This window comes from Eulemur rufifrons, chromosome 7 (genome assembly GCF_041146395.1).
Source record: "Eulemur rufifrons isolate Redbay chromosome 7, OSU_ERuf_1, whole genome shotgun sequence".
Taxonomy (NCBI): Eukaryota; Metazoa; Chordata; class Mammalia; order Primates; family Lemuridae; genus Eulemur; species Eulemur rufifrons.
The window spans coordinates 44898385-44914907 of NC_090989.1; the positions used below are offsets into that span (position 1 = coordinate 44898385).

The 16523-nt window shown below is 42.1% G+C and overlaps 1 protein-coding gene across 8 annotated transcripts in view; it reads left to right on the forward strand.

Annotated features, from left to right (window-relative positions):
* The first annotated feature begins 1038 nt into the window (after positions 1-1038).
* The window catches only part of ST3GAL6 (ST3 beta-galactoside alpha-2,3-sialyltransferase 6), a 62245-nt gene continuing 46760 nt past the window's right edge, over positions 1039-16523 (forward strand). For 5 of the 8 annotated variants that reach the window (XM_069475061.1, XM_069475062.1, XM_069475060.1 and 2 more), the window contains exon 1: positions 1039-1309. The gene's annotated coding sequence lies outside the window, so the exon portion shown is untranslated. Of the gene's footprint in view, positions 1783-3548; positions 3634-16523 lie in introns of those variants that run through there. The other 3 variants (XM_069475055.1, XM_069475056.1, XM_069475057.1) reach the window with 3 other exon arrangements.

A 16523-nucleotide genomic window follows, 5' to 3' on the forward strand; every position in this document is an offset into this window, starting at 1 on the left:
CACTGGTGTGCAGAGAGGCATATCCCATGAAACAATATCATTTTATTTCAAAGAGATTGCACCATCCATAGTTGAAAAACAAATCTAGCAAACAGAGCTAGCCACTAAGGTGAAGTCACTTTCCCCCAAAACACAGCAGGCCAGTGGAAGAGGCAGCATTTGAACTCAGGGTGAAGCAAAACTGTCACCTAAGAACAGTGGATGGCCTCTTCCCTTAGCACATACTTAGCATATTCAAAACATCTAACCAGGACAGACTGGAAGAGGTCAAATACAGGTTTAATTTTTAAGGTCATGAACAAGAGAAGGACAATGAAGAACTTAGGAGAAACCAAAAGAGCAACATAAACCTCAAGACAAATTAGACAGGTAGACAAATTCTCCAAACCTTTTTTCACTACCCTGATGTCTCAAAAGTGACGTTCAAAATTACAAAATCCGTGTGCATTATGTCAAAGACAATTTGTAGAAAGGGCAAAGGATATGAAGTATCTCAACCTTTTCAGTTTTTTTATTAGTAAATTAGAAAAACAACAAGAGCTACCTCCTAACACTGTTGCTATAATTAAGACAAATACCAGAAGGCCCATCACAGATGAAGGACTTTGTTCCAGTGCGTGACACATTGCCAGCTTTGAATTATACCCAAGTACGTCCACGGGTTTTCCCTCTGGAGTCATTTGATCTCACGTGATTATGCTGCTCAGTTGCCCAAAGGCTGGAGCTAAGAATTGAATGTTGCTAGACAATGAATTATTTGACAAACACTGAATTTAAAAAACTATTCAGAGTCATCCAAGTATGAGGACATTATTAACGTAGGCTTTTCCCTACAGAGAGCTACTTTAACAATACAAAAAGGCGGGGGGGGAAGCGTACTTCCCACCTTCGTTCTTCTTCCTAAAGTAATACCTTCTTCAAAAGATAAAAAGTACTAACACATTTGCCCTTAAAGGGCAGAGCCTGGGAATTGTGAAGCTCTCTGAACACTCCTCCCCTTCTGGTAGGGACCAAACCGCCCGCTGCACCTCGTGTCACAGGCGGTCCTCAGTGCTACAAGCCTCTGTGTTTACTTCTGCCGCCCGCCAGTGCGGCGGGGAAGGGGAGTACCCCGCCGCCCCTCGCTTTCGCTCCCGCAGTTTTCCAAACAAACCAGGGCGCGATGGGAGTGTCTTCTTGGCTGTGGAAATTGATCCTCCTACCTTGTCCTGAAGCCACCCGCCGCCTTTCTCGGGCCCTCCCTTCGCGGTGATTTTCCTATCCCGACGCCCGGCGAGGGCGCGCGGCTGGCGTCCGCCCTGCCCGAAAGGTAGGGGATCCGCTGAGCTCCCGGCTCACCGCCCTGGGGGACAGCGAGTTCCGCTGCATCCTCCCTCCCAGCACCTTCCTCCGAGAATTTGGGGGCGCCCGTGGCCACCTCGCATCTGGCGCCAGTCGCCGGGCAGGAGGAGCTTCCCGCGGTTCGGGAGGCGCTCAGCGCGGTCGCCAGGGATCCGGACCCGGGCGCAGCGGGCAGCGCGCGGCGGGCGGGTGCCTCGGACTCCGGGTGGCGCTGCGCCCTCCTCCGCTCCCCCGCCAAGGTCCGGGGGGAAGGAATCCCGCCTGCCCCGCGCCACCTTCCTCCGGTTTCTGCCAGTCGCGGGCTTCGGCGGCCCGATGCGGCAGGCGCCGCCGGAGAGGCAGCAGCCGGCTGGAGCGAGCGGCGCGGGCGGCGGAGAGCAGCGGGCCCCCGGCCGCGGAGCCCGACACGCCTCTGCGGTCGCCGCGCCTGGGCCTCGGCGGGTAACTCTCTGGCTTTGCTGCGGGTTTGCGTAGCCCGGGGGGAGGGAGGTTGGCGGTGCGGGGAGACCGCGTTCCGGACCAGGCTCCGGGAGGCCTGGGGTCTGTGCTGCCCAGACCTTCTGTGGCTAAGGGGTGGGGGTGGAGGCACGGTGCGCTGAATGTCCCTCCACATACCCTGCCAGCACCAAGGACTGTGCTGGGCGGCGGCGTAATGGAGCCCGGGGCGCTGGGACCCGCGAGCCAGTAGGGGTGCGCCGAGGCGGCGGCTGGGGAGTGCCCCGGGGGTCCCGGAGCGGCCGCGGGCGCCCCGACGGGCGGTGGGAGCCCAGAGGACCTGCTCTGGGACCCGCTTCTCTAATCGCAGGCGAGGTTGTGCTCTTGGAAGCCCAGAGGGGTGACCAGCTCCTGGCTCACTATTGTCTTGTAAAAGGGACTGTACACGAGGAGGGGCGAGGGGTCTGGAAGGGGTTCTCGTCTTTTACCTTAGAAAGTTTTTTCGAGGAAACCTTCTACCCACCACAGAACTAGACCTAACAAAACAAACACCGAGGCACTTTGGGGGCGGGGGGAAGGCAGTGAGAAAATTGCAGTGTTTGGGCTGCCGTTAATGTCAGGATAAGGGAAAAGAAACTTGTCATTTTGCGGCCGCTAGCTCAGGAGCGCCCGGCAATCTTAAGCCCCTTTCTTACCTGCTGTTATTTTGGTTTACAAGAAAATCTGTAAAAAGTGATTTCCAGAACCAAAAAGAAACCCAAAGAGCCCTCATTTAGGATCTTCAGTAGAGGGCGGGGGAGAGGAGGTTGCTGTTCAAAGGTAACCTTTGAAAACAGTGTGTGGGTGTGGGGGTGGGGGTGGAGAACCAGTGAATGGTAGCGTCTCAGAAGCCACCCAGGTCACATTTGCTTTAAGAGGACCGCCTGAGTATTGTGATTAGGTAGATCATTAAGAAACTGCAGACTGGCTGGAAGCCTCTCCTCTTCTGTGGTCCCAGTACCCATGTCCACAGTGACCCTCCAGCCATGTAACTCTCTTCTATTATGCGAGCCTGAATATTTGACTTTCCGGTCTTGAATCTTCCTACCTAGCTGCAGACCACGCAGCTGTCTTTTTATTTACATGGAGATGTTAAATATTTGGTCAGGCTGCCAGATTATTTCCCGTTTGAAAGCATGCTGATTTGACATTGTAAGTTGGTTTGTGTTGCTTCCTTTTGGTCTCCTTAAGGACTGCTTTTCATATCAAGATCTGCAAAAGAGACACCCTTAGATTGTTACTTTGTTGTCTTTTAATAAGGCTAACTGCTTCAGAGGCACTCTAGATAATGGCAATTTTGGTTTGTAAGAAAATAACTTTTCTAGAAAGTGTTACCCTGGTCTGGCTTCCCAGGCTGTTGTTACTGGTAATGTGGAGTGTGAGAGGGAGATGGTCATTCCTTGCTCCATCCAACTTTCTTTAACAGCATTTTTACCATATAGTCCCTGAATGTCACAGTCCCATTGTACTATATCTTGTTCTAATGATGCAATAGAATGGGACTTCAATTTTTACTAGATCCCAATAGATTTGTTGGAGATACTCAATTTGTTCTTATGCCCCAAATAAATAAAAATGTTTGAGGCTCAGAAAGAATAGACAATATTGACAGAAGAATGCCATTAAGAGACATATCATTAAAAAACATCAGTTTGACTTTTGTAAAGTTATAATTCTCAGGTTTTCTCATTCCAGAACTCAGTGGCAGGGGACTGAATTTCACAGCCATTTTCTTCTGTTGGAGACGTTTGTGTTCTATATCATGTTCTACCTTAAGGGAGGAGGAGAGAATACTGCCGTGTTTCCCACATTTCCCTGGTAAGCATCATCGGCTAACTATGCAGATTGCCAGATGGCTGCCATGGAAATTATGATTCCATCCAGGGTTGCCGACCAGAGATCTGTTTAACATGCATTCTAGGTGATGCTTATTGAGGAGGTGAGGGAAGCATGGAGCTCGTTTGTGACATTCACCTACTCAGATCCGTGATTTGTTTTTTTATGCCATCTTATTTAATCTTCTCAGCAACCCTGTGAGACAGGAATCTATAGCCCCATTTTATAGCCAAAAAAACTAAGACTGCCCAAGGTTTAGTTACAATGCCTTACATTAAGGTCTAATGCTACCTCTGCCTTACACCATCTGAGGAAGCCTCCTTAGTACACATTCTTCACAGATTCTTCCATTCCTCGTGTATTTCTTTGTCCTTTGCTTTGCACACACTCAATTTATATACACCTTGGGGTGAATATACCTTTCCAATTACGCCTCAGGCTGGGCTTCTTGAACAGGTGGTGTGCACATTTTGCCACACTTTCCTTTTGACAGCTTCAGACTTCAGGTACCATCTATCTTCTGCATATCTTTCCTTTAATTTTTGAATGTTTTTTTTTTTTTTTTTATTTTTTAGAGACAGGATTCTCACTATGTTTTCCAGGCTAGATTGCAGTAATATAATCATTGTTCACTATAACCTTGAACTCCTGGGCTCAAGCGATCCTTCTGCCTCAGCCTCCTGAGTAGCTGGGACTACAGGTGCATGTCACCACACTCTGCTAATTAAAATAAAAATTTTTTTTGTAGATATAGAGTCTTGCTATGATGCCCAGGCTGGTCTTGAACTCCTGGCCTCAAGCAATCCTCCTGCCTCAGCCCTGCTAAGTGCTGGGATTATAGGTGTGAGCCACTATACTTGGCAGTTTACATCTTTGATGTGCCATTTAGGTGTGCTGTGTCTGGCCAAATCCAGGAGGTAATGCTATCTCTAATAGGTCGTATTCCAAAAGTTCTTTTCTTTCCGAATATATTTTCACTGCAGCTCTTACCCTTCAAGGACCAGCTATATCTTGCCTGGAAGAAGTCTTCCCAGGGTAACATTCCTGCCCTCACAGTTGTAATGAACCTCTCTCTCCTATCTATCCCAGACACAGTGGATAATAGCACACATGGCAGTTTCCAGTTAACCCTTTGGGTTAAAAATTGTATTTGCTTTGGAGTGAGCTTGATGCATGGAATACCTTGTGTGCATTACAATGTTTGAGTAGGAAACTGTATTTATGGTTCTATATCAAGGTGTCAGAAACACAGTTCCCTCACCGGTTGTGGGGTAGCAGGAATTCTTTTCCCTGGTGGTGACACTTCAGCACTGAATCAGCTGTGGTGTCTCAGACTCGGTAAGGAACTTGACTGCTGTGTGGTTGGGCTAAGAAGGGCTGAGATTCTGGCAGTGAGGTTAGGAGGGTGACCCAGATAAGGAACATTAGGATTGCACTTTCTTCCCCAGGTCCGTATTTCTTTTTCTTGGAAAGCTTTTGGTAACCCAGGGAAATGGCCAGCTTACCTTTTACTGCCATAACCTTCTGCATCTGACCAGGGGCTTTCCTCTTCCTGGCCCTCTGGGAAAGAGGGGAAAGAAAGCACCCAGCCGTTAGGAGATTTTCTTACCATAAGCTCTGAAAAGCTGAGTGAAAAAGTTCTCCTGTCCTCCGTTCTCTCTTTCCCCTTCTTATACACTTGGTGTAAGATGAAGTATGCAAATGGCATCCTTTTGTTCAGTAGCATCTAATACTGGGCTTTGAAGGAATCTTTAAACATTTATTTAGTTTTTGTCCGGTTGGGAATGGAAAGATCTTTAGGTGATGATGAGAATAAGGTGAGGAGACTGGAGGCCCCTCCAAAGCTGGTGGGGTCGCCCCACAGATGTGGAAGCAGCCCCGGGATTGGTATGGCTGTGGGGCATAGTCACCGTGCTGGGAGCTGGGAGCAACAAGGGAGCAGAGAGTGGTTTTGCAGTGGATATTGGTGACTTTCTTCATGGTCAGCCAGTGTTTACTGAGCATCCACCATGTAACAAGAGATGTTCTCAGGAGGCGGGGGTTCAGTGTTGTATGAGACAGACAGAGCCCCTGCTCTTACAGAGCTTTCGTTGCTGTGGGAAACAGTCAATAAAGGAGATACAAATAAATTACAAAGCGTATTTCAGATAGAATGGGTGTTACAAAGATAATACGACATGGGAGTGTGATAGCGACAGGATAGAGGAAGCTACATTAGAGCAGTCACAGAGCTTCTCTGAGGAGGTGATATCTCACTGAGCTGTGAATGACAAGAAGCAGCCAGTCAAGTGAAGAGCAGAAGGAGGAGCGTTCCAGGCAGAGGCAATGGCAACTGCAAAGGTCCTGAGGCATGAATGAATCTGAGGTGTTTGAGGAACAGAAAGTCAGTGTGAGAAGAGAGAGAGTGGCTGGGACAACTTGCAGTTGAAGAAGAGTGTGAAAGGGGGAGAGTGGGAGGAGATATAGTCAATGAGGTAGATGGAAGGCAGATTTTGTGAAGCCTTCAAACCTTGGAAAGAAGTTTGAATCGCATTCTAATTAGAATGGGATGCCAGTGAAGATTTTTGATTAGGGACCAAGTCTTTACCCAGTGGGCAGTGGTTTTTTGGGTCTTTCTCTCTCTCTCTCTTACACACACACACACACACACACACACACATTTCCCCTTTCAGTTGGTTTTTCTTCTCCCTGTTAATTGTCCATCACTGATTTCCCCTCCTTTCCCTAAGCCAGGCCAGGGGCGTATCCACACACACAGGCAGGCTCAGAGAACCCTGCACAGTATTCATATCCTCTGAAATACACCCACATACTCATGTAGTTTCACCTTCATGCATGAAACTCTCCATCACTAGCCCTGATTTCTCAACTGCTCTCCAAATTGAACATCTAGTGTCTCTAAGAAGTCTCTGGGTTGGCTATTGACATCTGAAATGAGATACTAAAAATTAAGTTAATTATCTAGTCAGATCATAACTGGTATCTTTTGCAAGACAATCATTGTTGCAAGAGGCAGTGTTCTGAATAATCGAAGGCCTTGCCTTTTCCTGAATTCCTGCTCCTTTTGTCCTGGGCTGCTGCCTATGCAATCAGTCATGGGAGGTTCATGCTCTGTTTATAGTACAATTTCAGTGGAAATGGACAGGACTCTTACAATATTTGTCATAGACATATACTACACCTGAGAATTTTATTTCTATTGGTCTTTGTATATGATCTTGGCAGGTTTAATAGCACTAAAATTATCTTAAATTTATTATTTCTGTTAAACTAGTAATGCTGGTTTATTAGAAATGAACGGAAGGTCCCAGCATTTTATCAGTATCCTTTGATTTCAGGATGTCTCATCATGACCAGTATATTACTCTCTGGGGAGGCTTGGCACAATTTTTAGAGAGAAAATTGTTTTTGAAGTTTTTTAGCCAGATGACCCACTCATTTGTTAACTTACATACTTACTTAACATACCTAACAACTAACATTCAGCTTTTTTTTTTCTGATTAATGTAGTAGAAAAAAAAAATTGGAACATATTTCTGTTTGTGAGGGCAGTGGTGTGCCTTGCCTTGTTCACTTCAATGTCCTCTGCACTTGGCAGAGTGTCTAGCATATTCTAGATTCAGCAAACATTTGTCAATTGACTTAATCAATCTCCATTGATTGACTTACAGGGTTAATATAGATGTTCCTCCCATCGGATTACATCTTGATAAACCCATCGTAAGGTGAAAATATCATTAAGTCTAAAATGCATTTAATCTACCTAGCCCTCTGAGCATCCTAGTGTAGCTTAGCCTACCTTAAACATGCTCTGAATACTTACATTAGCCTATAGTTGGGCAAAATCATCTAACACAAAGCCTATTTTATAATAAAATGTTGAATATCTCGTGTAATTTATTGAATACTGTACTGAAAGTGAAAAACAATGGTAATTGTAAGTTGAACTATCTGAAGTCGGGGACTGTCTGTATATTAGCTCAGTTGTAACATCTTTACAATGATCATGATTTATCTTCAAATTATTAGTATTACCAATTTGTCACCTCAAAAACTTTACCCATTGTAGAAAATAGGTGAAAAATGAATTCATCCCTGTGGATTTATATGGATTAATGAAAACATTTTGGTCCTGAAAGGTTTTTTTTTTCCTGAAAATATCATAGTATATTTATGCTGACAAAGAAGAGATTGGCATGTAAATGTCACCAGATGGATATTCTTAAATTTGTTTTCATGTGCAGTAAACTTTTAGTAAAGTTTCATAATTCCTAATTTACAATAATTTAGGTTGGGCTAGTCAGGTTATTGGTTACATTACTGAGAAAATAAATGTGACAAGAATGTGAATAACAAAATCATTTCCCTCTGTACTAGTAAACATCTTTTATGTTCATGATTTCATGCATTTATTTTTAAGCACTTTAGTAGGCCAAGATTTCTTGTTTAAGTTCCAACTGCTTATTATGATATTTCTTAGATTTCTATTAGGTATCACTTAACCTAGTTTGAGACACAAACAAATGCCATGGGCAATAAAAATACTCTTCTCATCAAGATTGCCAGAGTTGGGAGGAGTCAGGAGAAGCCCATAGCAGAGAAGGGAGAAACAGGCAATGGCCCAGGGGAGGGGGTCCAGCCTTAGGCTCTAGCTGAGACTCATGTGAGAGAGATTCTCATGAAAGATGATGTCTTCAGAGGGCATCCTCTTGGTTAATAGAGATATTCTGTATACACATTTTAAAAATTCTAAGTAAAGGCTCTGCCTTTTATATTTGTTTTCTCCTGTCCCACAAGAACACACTATATAAGCACAGCCTTCTTGACTTTGAGCTGATTCTATAGAGTCAGTTCCCTTCTGTCTCATCAGATTTTAGTCCTCAGATGTATCAGCCCACTCCTTCTGACCTCTTGGTGGAGTTTTTGTCTTGGTAAATATTCTGTTGCTAAAGTTTAAGCCAGCTCCATAGACGGAAGTCTCAAATGCTTCTATTAAAATCTTGTGCAATTCTTGAATATGTTAGAGTCCTTAAACAGGGTGGAAAAAGGAGAGATCGGGAATGTGTACATTTTCCATGGTCAGCATAGAGTCAAAGAATAAAAAAAAATCATAAATTTTATTTTTTAGTTCCCTGATTCCTTTTTATGAATAACTCACTGTATTTAAAAATTGGAAAATGAGTGATCCAGTAACATTTAGACATGAGCAGTGAGGTGATAATCTAGGCGTTCAAGGAGGACATGAATGGATTTTCAACTGCTTTTTAGCAACAGAAATTTATTTAATTTATAATTTTATTTAATTGATAAAGCTTGATAGTTAAAGCAGCTTTCTGTTATAAATGATCTTATGAGATAAAGAACATTGCTGTCAAAATACTTTTGATATTTGTAGCCAATATTTCAGGTAAATGTCAAAGTGATTTAGTTAATTTTTCTTGTTTTATCCCAGCTATGTGACAAGTAAATAATACATAAATGGATTTTTGATAAACAGGATGTTAGGAGACATATGTGTGCTTTCTGATCATGAAGTACTTATAAATGTTTTCCATGCACTGAATTTTTTGGAAGACAAAGCTGGCCCACCTGTTGCAAAAAAAACTGTTTTTTTTACAAGTTTGGTAGGTAGGGCTCTTCTTTTTTAATCATAAAATAAAATAATCAGATTCTTAAAAAAGATCTTATACCTAAGCTCTCTACCTATGACCACCAATATTCCTGGATGTATACCTTTCAAAATAACATTCCTCCAGCATGGTTTTTATTATGGATTTTTTTTTTTTCTGCTCAAAAATCCAGAGAATTTCTCCTACTGGTCTTTGAAGTTTTCTGCCATTGCATGTTGCTAACTTTCTTTTTACTCTTCCATTTGATCCTGTAGCCACGCAGGCCTCCCAGTGCTTTAGTTTGAGCTGTTCCTTGATACTCAGTGCCTTTTTCCGTCCCCTCCACTGTCTCCCGTCTAAGCCAGACTGTAGCCTGTGTTCTGTTTCCAGCTTCATGGCTTATCCCTGCATGACTCTGAACAAGTTGCCTAACGTCTCTGAGCCTCACTTTCCTTATCTTTAAATTTGAAATAATATCCACATCACAATTATTGTGATAATTAAAAAGAAAACACATATGAACAGTTCAACATAGTTTCTGCCAAGTAGCAAACATTTAATCAATGTTATCTGCCATGATTACTGTTACAACTCTATTATTGTAGCTATTATGTCAATTTTATTCTTCCTCACATAGTTAAAAATTAACTTTCCTTAGAAAGCCTTTCTGATTGGTCTTATATATTTCTGATTTTTTCTCAAGTCTGTTTCCTCTTAGCACCTGATTTCAGTTTGGACTATATTAATCCATCTCTGTTGTATTTCTTTAATCATTCTTCAGTGAACAGCAACAAATATTTAGGTATCTATCACGTGCCAGGCACTGTGCCATTATGAAGGAATCTGTGGGCACACAGCAGAGGGATGTAATGTGTGTGTGTGTACACATGGTTTTAGTGGAGCCGGGGAAGGAAAATCTGTTGGTTGAATAGAGCTATGAATTTTTCAGAATAAACTAGGGTTAAGGAGCAAAAGCTGCTCTCTCTAAATGTTGGTTTAAAAACTTAAGATCGTGTAGTCTGAGGGTTTTTTTTTTTACAGTTTAAAAAGTAGGATAGTTGTATTTATCCCTATTCTTGAAGCAGCTTTACATATACTTTCTTTCTTAGACTCTTTTCTATCCTTACCCCACTGCAGGGTAGAGGTGGAAAAGGAAGTATTTCTTAAAGAGCAGAATCCCGACAGATGATTCCAATTTATAGCTGGGAGTAGGTTGGTGCCGGGAGGAGAGGGAGAGCATTCCAGGCATCAGGAGCAGCATGATCAAAGGCCCTGAGGGATGAAAGTGTCGAGTAGGGACTCAGAACTGCACAAAGTTTGGTATTATTAGAGCACAACATTCAAAGTTGAGCATTTCAGGAAATGAGGCAGGAGAGGCCATAGGAGGCAGCTGGATCAGACTTAGAGGCCTATGGCTTGTATTTTTATGTCGTCCTATAAGCCTGTGCAGGTGGGGAGGTAGATCTGTATAGACAATTTAAACAGGTAAACTCAGCATGTTGCTTCTAAAGTTGGAGTTTACTCTCGGCACGTAATACATCTCTTCCAATTATTGTTTTCATAAGAAAATGATGAAAACAGTAATTAAGGTAATATGTAATTGATAATTAGAGCTCTCATTTTTTTAACAAGTTAGGCATTTAAAGGGTAGAAGTATGAAGTGTCTTTCTTGACTTCTGTATGAAATTCAGTACTAGAGATGTGCTTTGCCAGGACGGAGACCTCCAGTGAGAACAGTCAAGAGGATCACAGACTATCCATGGCCCGGAAACTTTCAGTCCCTCCCCTGTATTGATACATTTCACACAATAAAATGTAGAAGCCAGGTGCTTCTACTCACAGCTTCATTTTCCACAGTTATGTTTTTCATAATTTATGTGTAAATTTTAATTAATATTCTATTTGTATTTCTTTGTTGATACCGCACTTAAGTTTTGGCTTCCTTCCCCTCTCCACTCCCTTGATTTGATACATCAATATGTTATTCACAGATGATGTAATATCTGATGTTAATATTTAATTCTAAACAATTGTGTATGTTTTTACTTCAAAAATATGTTTTCTCAACCCAAGTGCCCATCAATACATGGGTAGATTAATAAAATGTGGTATATGTACACCATGGAGTATTACTCAGCTGTAAGAAACAATGGTGATATAGCACCTCTTATATTTTCCTGGATAGAGCTGGAACCCATTCTACTAAGTGAAGTATCCCAAGAATGGAAAAATAAGCACCACATGTACTCACCATCAAATTGGTTTCACTGATTGTCACCTAAGAGCACATTTAGGAATAACATTAATAGGGTGTCGGGCAGATGGGGGAGGGGGAGGGGATGGATGTATACATACATAATGACCGCGATGGGCACCATCTAGGGGATGGACACGCTTGAAGCTCCGATTCGGGGTGGCGGGGAGGAGGCAAGGGCAATATACGTAACCCAAACGTTTGTACCCCCATAATATGCTGAAATAAAAAAAATATGTTTTCTTCTAAGTCTGAGTGTTGCCCAGTAGCTTTAACTCTGTCTTTTGGCAGTGTTTTCTCTTCCTTGGAAATTAAGCATTAAGAACCAAAACACCCTAACCACAAGAGCTTAAATTCCCAGAGAAGAATTAAATGTGAAAGAAAAAACACTGGAACTGACTTGAACTGTAATTAGCCTGAGAGTGGAATGTGGAGGAGAGGTCCGCAAGGAGCCTAGGAAAGCAGAGGGCAGAGCAGAATGCTCAGCATATTTCCAGCACTGTGTGGGGGAGAACGTGCCCTGGTTATGGGTCTGTGCTTACCAAACAACGTTTTAATTATCACTCGTGGATTTGCCTATAAAAGTTGCCAATCTACTGGTTCAAATATACAGACTCCTTGGCACTTACATTTTTCTTGTTATAGATAAATTACTTTGGCATTTCCAGCTGTACACCAGCCTTCCGGGAGTTGCACCTCACAGGTGAACTGACAGCTCAAGTGTCTTCACCAGCGGGGCTGAGCTGCCAGCTCCTGGCTTTGTCACTTGTCCCAGAGAATGACCCTCTCTGAGGCTCTACCGGGGCTGCCAAGACCCCTATTTCTTCGACAGCTCCATCTTCTCTAATGTTTTCTAATGTGAAGTTTTTATGGAACTACATCAGACACAGGAGTACACACATGATATGTGTAGCTCAGTCAATTTCCTCTCAGTGACCACGCCCAGGTAGGCTGCCTCCAGATGACGAAATAGGACATTACCGACCCTCCAGAAGGGCACCACGTGCCCCCACCCAGTCACTGTTTCTCTCCTCAAATGTAACCACTATTCTAACGTTTGCCACTACAGGTTAATTTTTTTCTGTTTTCCTTTAACATTAATTGGCACCCAGGTATTCTGGATGGCTCTAGAGCATCAGGGTCTCTCTGGTAAAGGTTGAGCACTGGGCACCGCAAAGAGGGGGTCGTCACGTAGATCCATTTGTGGCCCTCCTAAAAAAGATTTGTTGAAGGCCTAATCCCCAGTACCTCAGAATGTGACCTGATTTGGAAATAGGGTCATGGCTGCTGTAATAAGTTAAGATGAGATCATATTGGAGTAGGGTGGGTCCCTAATCCAATATGACTGGCATGCATGTGAAGACAGGATTGGAGTGATGCATCCACGAGCCAAGGAATGCCCAAGATTGCCGGCAAACCACCCAGAGCTGGGAAGAGGCCAGGGAGGATTCTTCCCTACAGTTTTCAGAGGAAACGTTGCCCTGTCAACACCTTGATTTCAAACTTTTAGCCTCCAGAACTCTGAGACAATAAATATCTGTTGTTTTAAGCCACCTAGTTTGTGGTGCTTTGTTCTGACAGCCCTGGGACACTAATACAGAGGGTGTGCAGTGGGACTGGTGCCCTCATCTCTGCATCCCCTGAGCACACCTGGCCCCTGGTCCTGGAATTGCTCAGCTGAGTAGTGGCTGTAGCCTGTCCGGGCTGCTCCGCTCTAAACTTGACTCACAGACTGCCTCCCTTGCACTGAGTTGCTCCCTGTCTGTGGTGTGCCCATAGGAAGATAGAGGTTGCATTACTATTGCATGGTTTTTTCTTCATTTCGGGACTCTGCTCTTCACTAGCACTTTCAGACTGAGTCAGTTTGGTTGCTGGACATGCTCCAGGCTAAGTCTTGCAGATCTTCCCTTTTCACCTCGTGTGGGTCTCTGCTGGTGTCGGTACATCTCCTTCCAGACCCAGCCTGGGGCCATGTCCCTGGTGCAGTTTTCCCTAGTTGCTCTGGTCTAGAATCATCTTTGATTAAAAAAAAAAAAAATCACATTTTATTTTTTTACATGAAATCCCTCTTTTTCAAATAATGTACCACATTGTAAATAAAGGCTTCATTTTGCTATACTTAGGCATATCAAAGATCTGTTCTTATTTGCGAAAATAAGAAAGCTCTCAGATCAAAAAGGTGCCCAACAGTTAGGCTTTGGTTAGTAATGGGGAACTACGCAGAGCATATTAGACCACATGATATACTTTCTTCGCGAAGGATTCGCTTTAAACTGCCTTACAACCATCTATGTTTATTTTGGGCTGAGTTTCTGGTGTCAGGGGAATCACAAGGAGGGTACTGTTGTGAAGTCCCCAGAGTAACTCCGCAGGCCCAGGTCAGTTCCTGTGCTCTGTGATCACATCCTTGCTTTCGGACCTTTGGGACCCTGCTTTGGGACCTAGGGACTCCACTGGTGGCATTTCTTCTAAATGCTCGTAGCACAGACTGCCTTTTGGTCTGAATGTCCCCAGCCTGGACTGCTTGCAGAGTGGATGTGCATTCCTCAACTGCCCCTTCCTTTTTGCTCAGAAGCCACAGATTCTTGCTCATAACTATAGGAAAGTCTTCAGTACATTTTGAAAAAAATCACAAACATAGGGGACTTTTAGAAGTGTTAAGTAATCCTAGTTTTGGTTTCTGGTCTACTTGTCGTTTCCTATTCTGTTCAGCGTCTTTCAACTTCTGTTTTTTGCTGTTTATACTTAGGAAATATTTTCCCCTTTGGGGAGGGGGTTTTAGGATAATCATATTCTATATAATACACATTTTATATAATTGAAAAATTATAAAGTAGTGTACTTTGAACCTGTAGTCAAGAGGGCAAGGGTGTTATGTTATGTTTAATTGTCTGTGTTTAAATGTGCAGCTATGTAGGTTTGCCTTTAGTATGTGTGTGCTCTCCCAGTTCACACAGTTCTTGCACCCTGAGATTCCATGGCACATAATAGATGAGTAATGAATATCTGGGCTGGGTGGATGTTTGGATGGATGGATGGATGTATAGATGGGTGGACATATGATGGAGCTGCTCCATCTGCTTGGCCAGTTTTCTCACTAACCTACTAGTGGGATGAATTTCAGTCGATTTCAGGGTTGCCTCCTGAAGCTCGGGAGGGTTTTCCTAAGCCCAGGAGGATTTCTTAAGCTTGAGCTAGGTATCTAGAAGAAGTGGTATCTCCTTGACTTGCTTATATAATGGACTAAAATATTTTTCTAGTTTGTGAAATTAGGGCCAAATAGTCGGACTTCACTGTGACCCTCAGTGTCCTGGGAATGACTTCTTTCATTGGGAACCCACATTTCTTTTTTTTATTTTCCTTCTTGAGAGTTCTGTACACTTCTGCTAGAAGAGACTTTTCTTCTCCCTTCTCCTCTAGAAGAGAAATGCCTATCTTCAACTTTCCTTTTGTATTTTCTAGACTATGTTATTTTATACTGTGAAGAATGCAATCATTTTTGAATAGTCATCCATATTTTGAAAGATCTACATTTTAAGGTTTTACCTTTTAAGGTTTTCTCAGATACTTATATTTTTTTAATTTCAAAATATTAAAGGGGTACAGATGTTTTTGATCCATGGCTTGACTCAGGGCTATAAGTGCGCCCATCACCTGAATAGTGTTCATTGTACCTATTAGGTGGGTTTTTGCACTTCCTCCCCCATCCCTCAGATGCTTTTTTTATAGAAAATGATGTTAAAGATCTAGGAATCCCATAGATGAGTCTTCACATATTTATAAACTTGACTTCAGTTTATATTTGGTAATAAATCTTGTTACAGTGTCCTTGAGCTAAAAATAGTCATTAATATACATAGATCATTGTTTATAGTTACACTATTTATAGGTCTAACCACTTCAAGATCAAAGACCAAATATTTTATTGCTCTGTTTAACTGTCCCCTTTATCAAACATTGTCTTTGGCACATAGTAGGCACTTCACAGTCCCTTGATTCTAAAAAAAAAAAATTAGGCACCTTTCTGTAAGATTGTGCCTTGGATTATTTTCTGGCCAGAACACAGAACAAAGCATTCCAGAGGACCTTTGGTTTGTTTATCTTACTTTCTCCAAAGCACTGATTTTTCTATCCAGTCAGTGTGGTTATCAGGAAGGGAAAGTGGTCGTAAGAAGACTATTTTCTGCATTTACTTTCTCTTCAATATGTTTTATTTTCAACAGAATTATTATAGATTCACATACACTAGAAGTTTATTTGCTCATTTAAAATACTGTTTAGTTTCTGTTTTCAGAGATTCATAGTATTTTAAATATCTAGGTATTTTTTATGGCTTGAACTACCAAAGGTTTATGCTTTAGGGAAAAAACTCTATTTAAAAATGAAATTATAATTTTTAAGTATTTCTGGCAATTTGTAGGATTCACTGGCTTAGTAAACTGTTTCTACCAGATTGGCAAGAAGAAATTTGACTCCAAAATGACATTTAGGTAAACAATTCTCTGAAAGCAATCTAAACGTCTACTACAGGGAATGAGTAACTTTGTGATATATTTGGTTCATGGAATATTCTACAGTATTTAAAAAGAATAAACCAGATCTTTATGCATCATATGGATAGACTTCAAAACCAAAAGTATAGAGTGAAAAACAAATTTCAGAATATTATGTATTTGTTATGTAAATGTTAAATATTATTTAAAACAATATCATATACCACATAATGTTTATGATTGTATGTGTGTATGAATGAAAAGTAGACCGGCTGTCCATCAAATTCATGATACTGGTTGTCCCTGGGAGAAGAGGAATAGGGATAGGAAAGAGATCATAAATCTAGTTAAAAATATCCTTGAGAAGATATGGTTATTTTGGTTAAGGGGCCCATGCACATTTATTATATTAACATTTGGACTTCTATTAACATTTTTGTAGAAAACAAATTCTGTGTAATATTTTCTAATGAAATAGATTCCAACTAGGAATCATACCTTTATCAAGATTCTGGG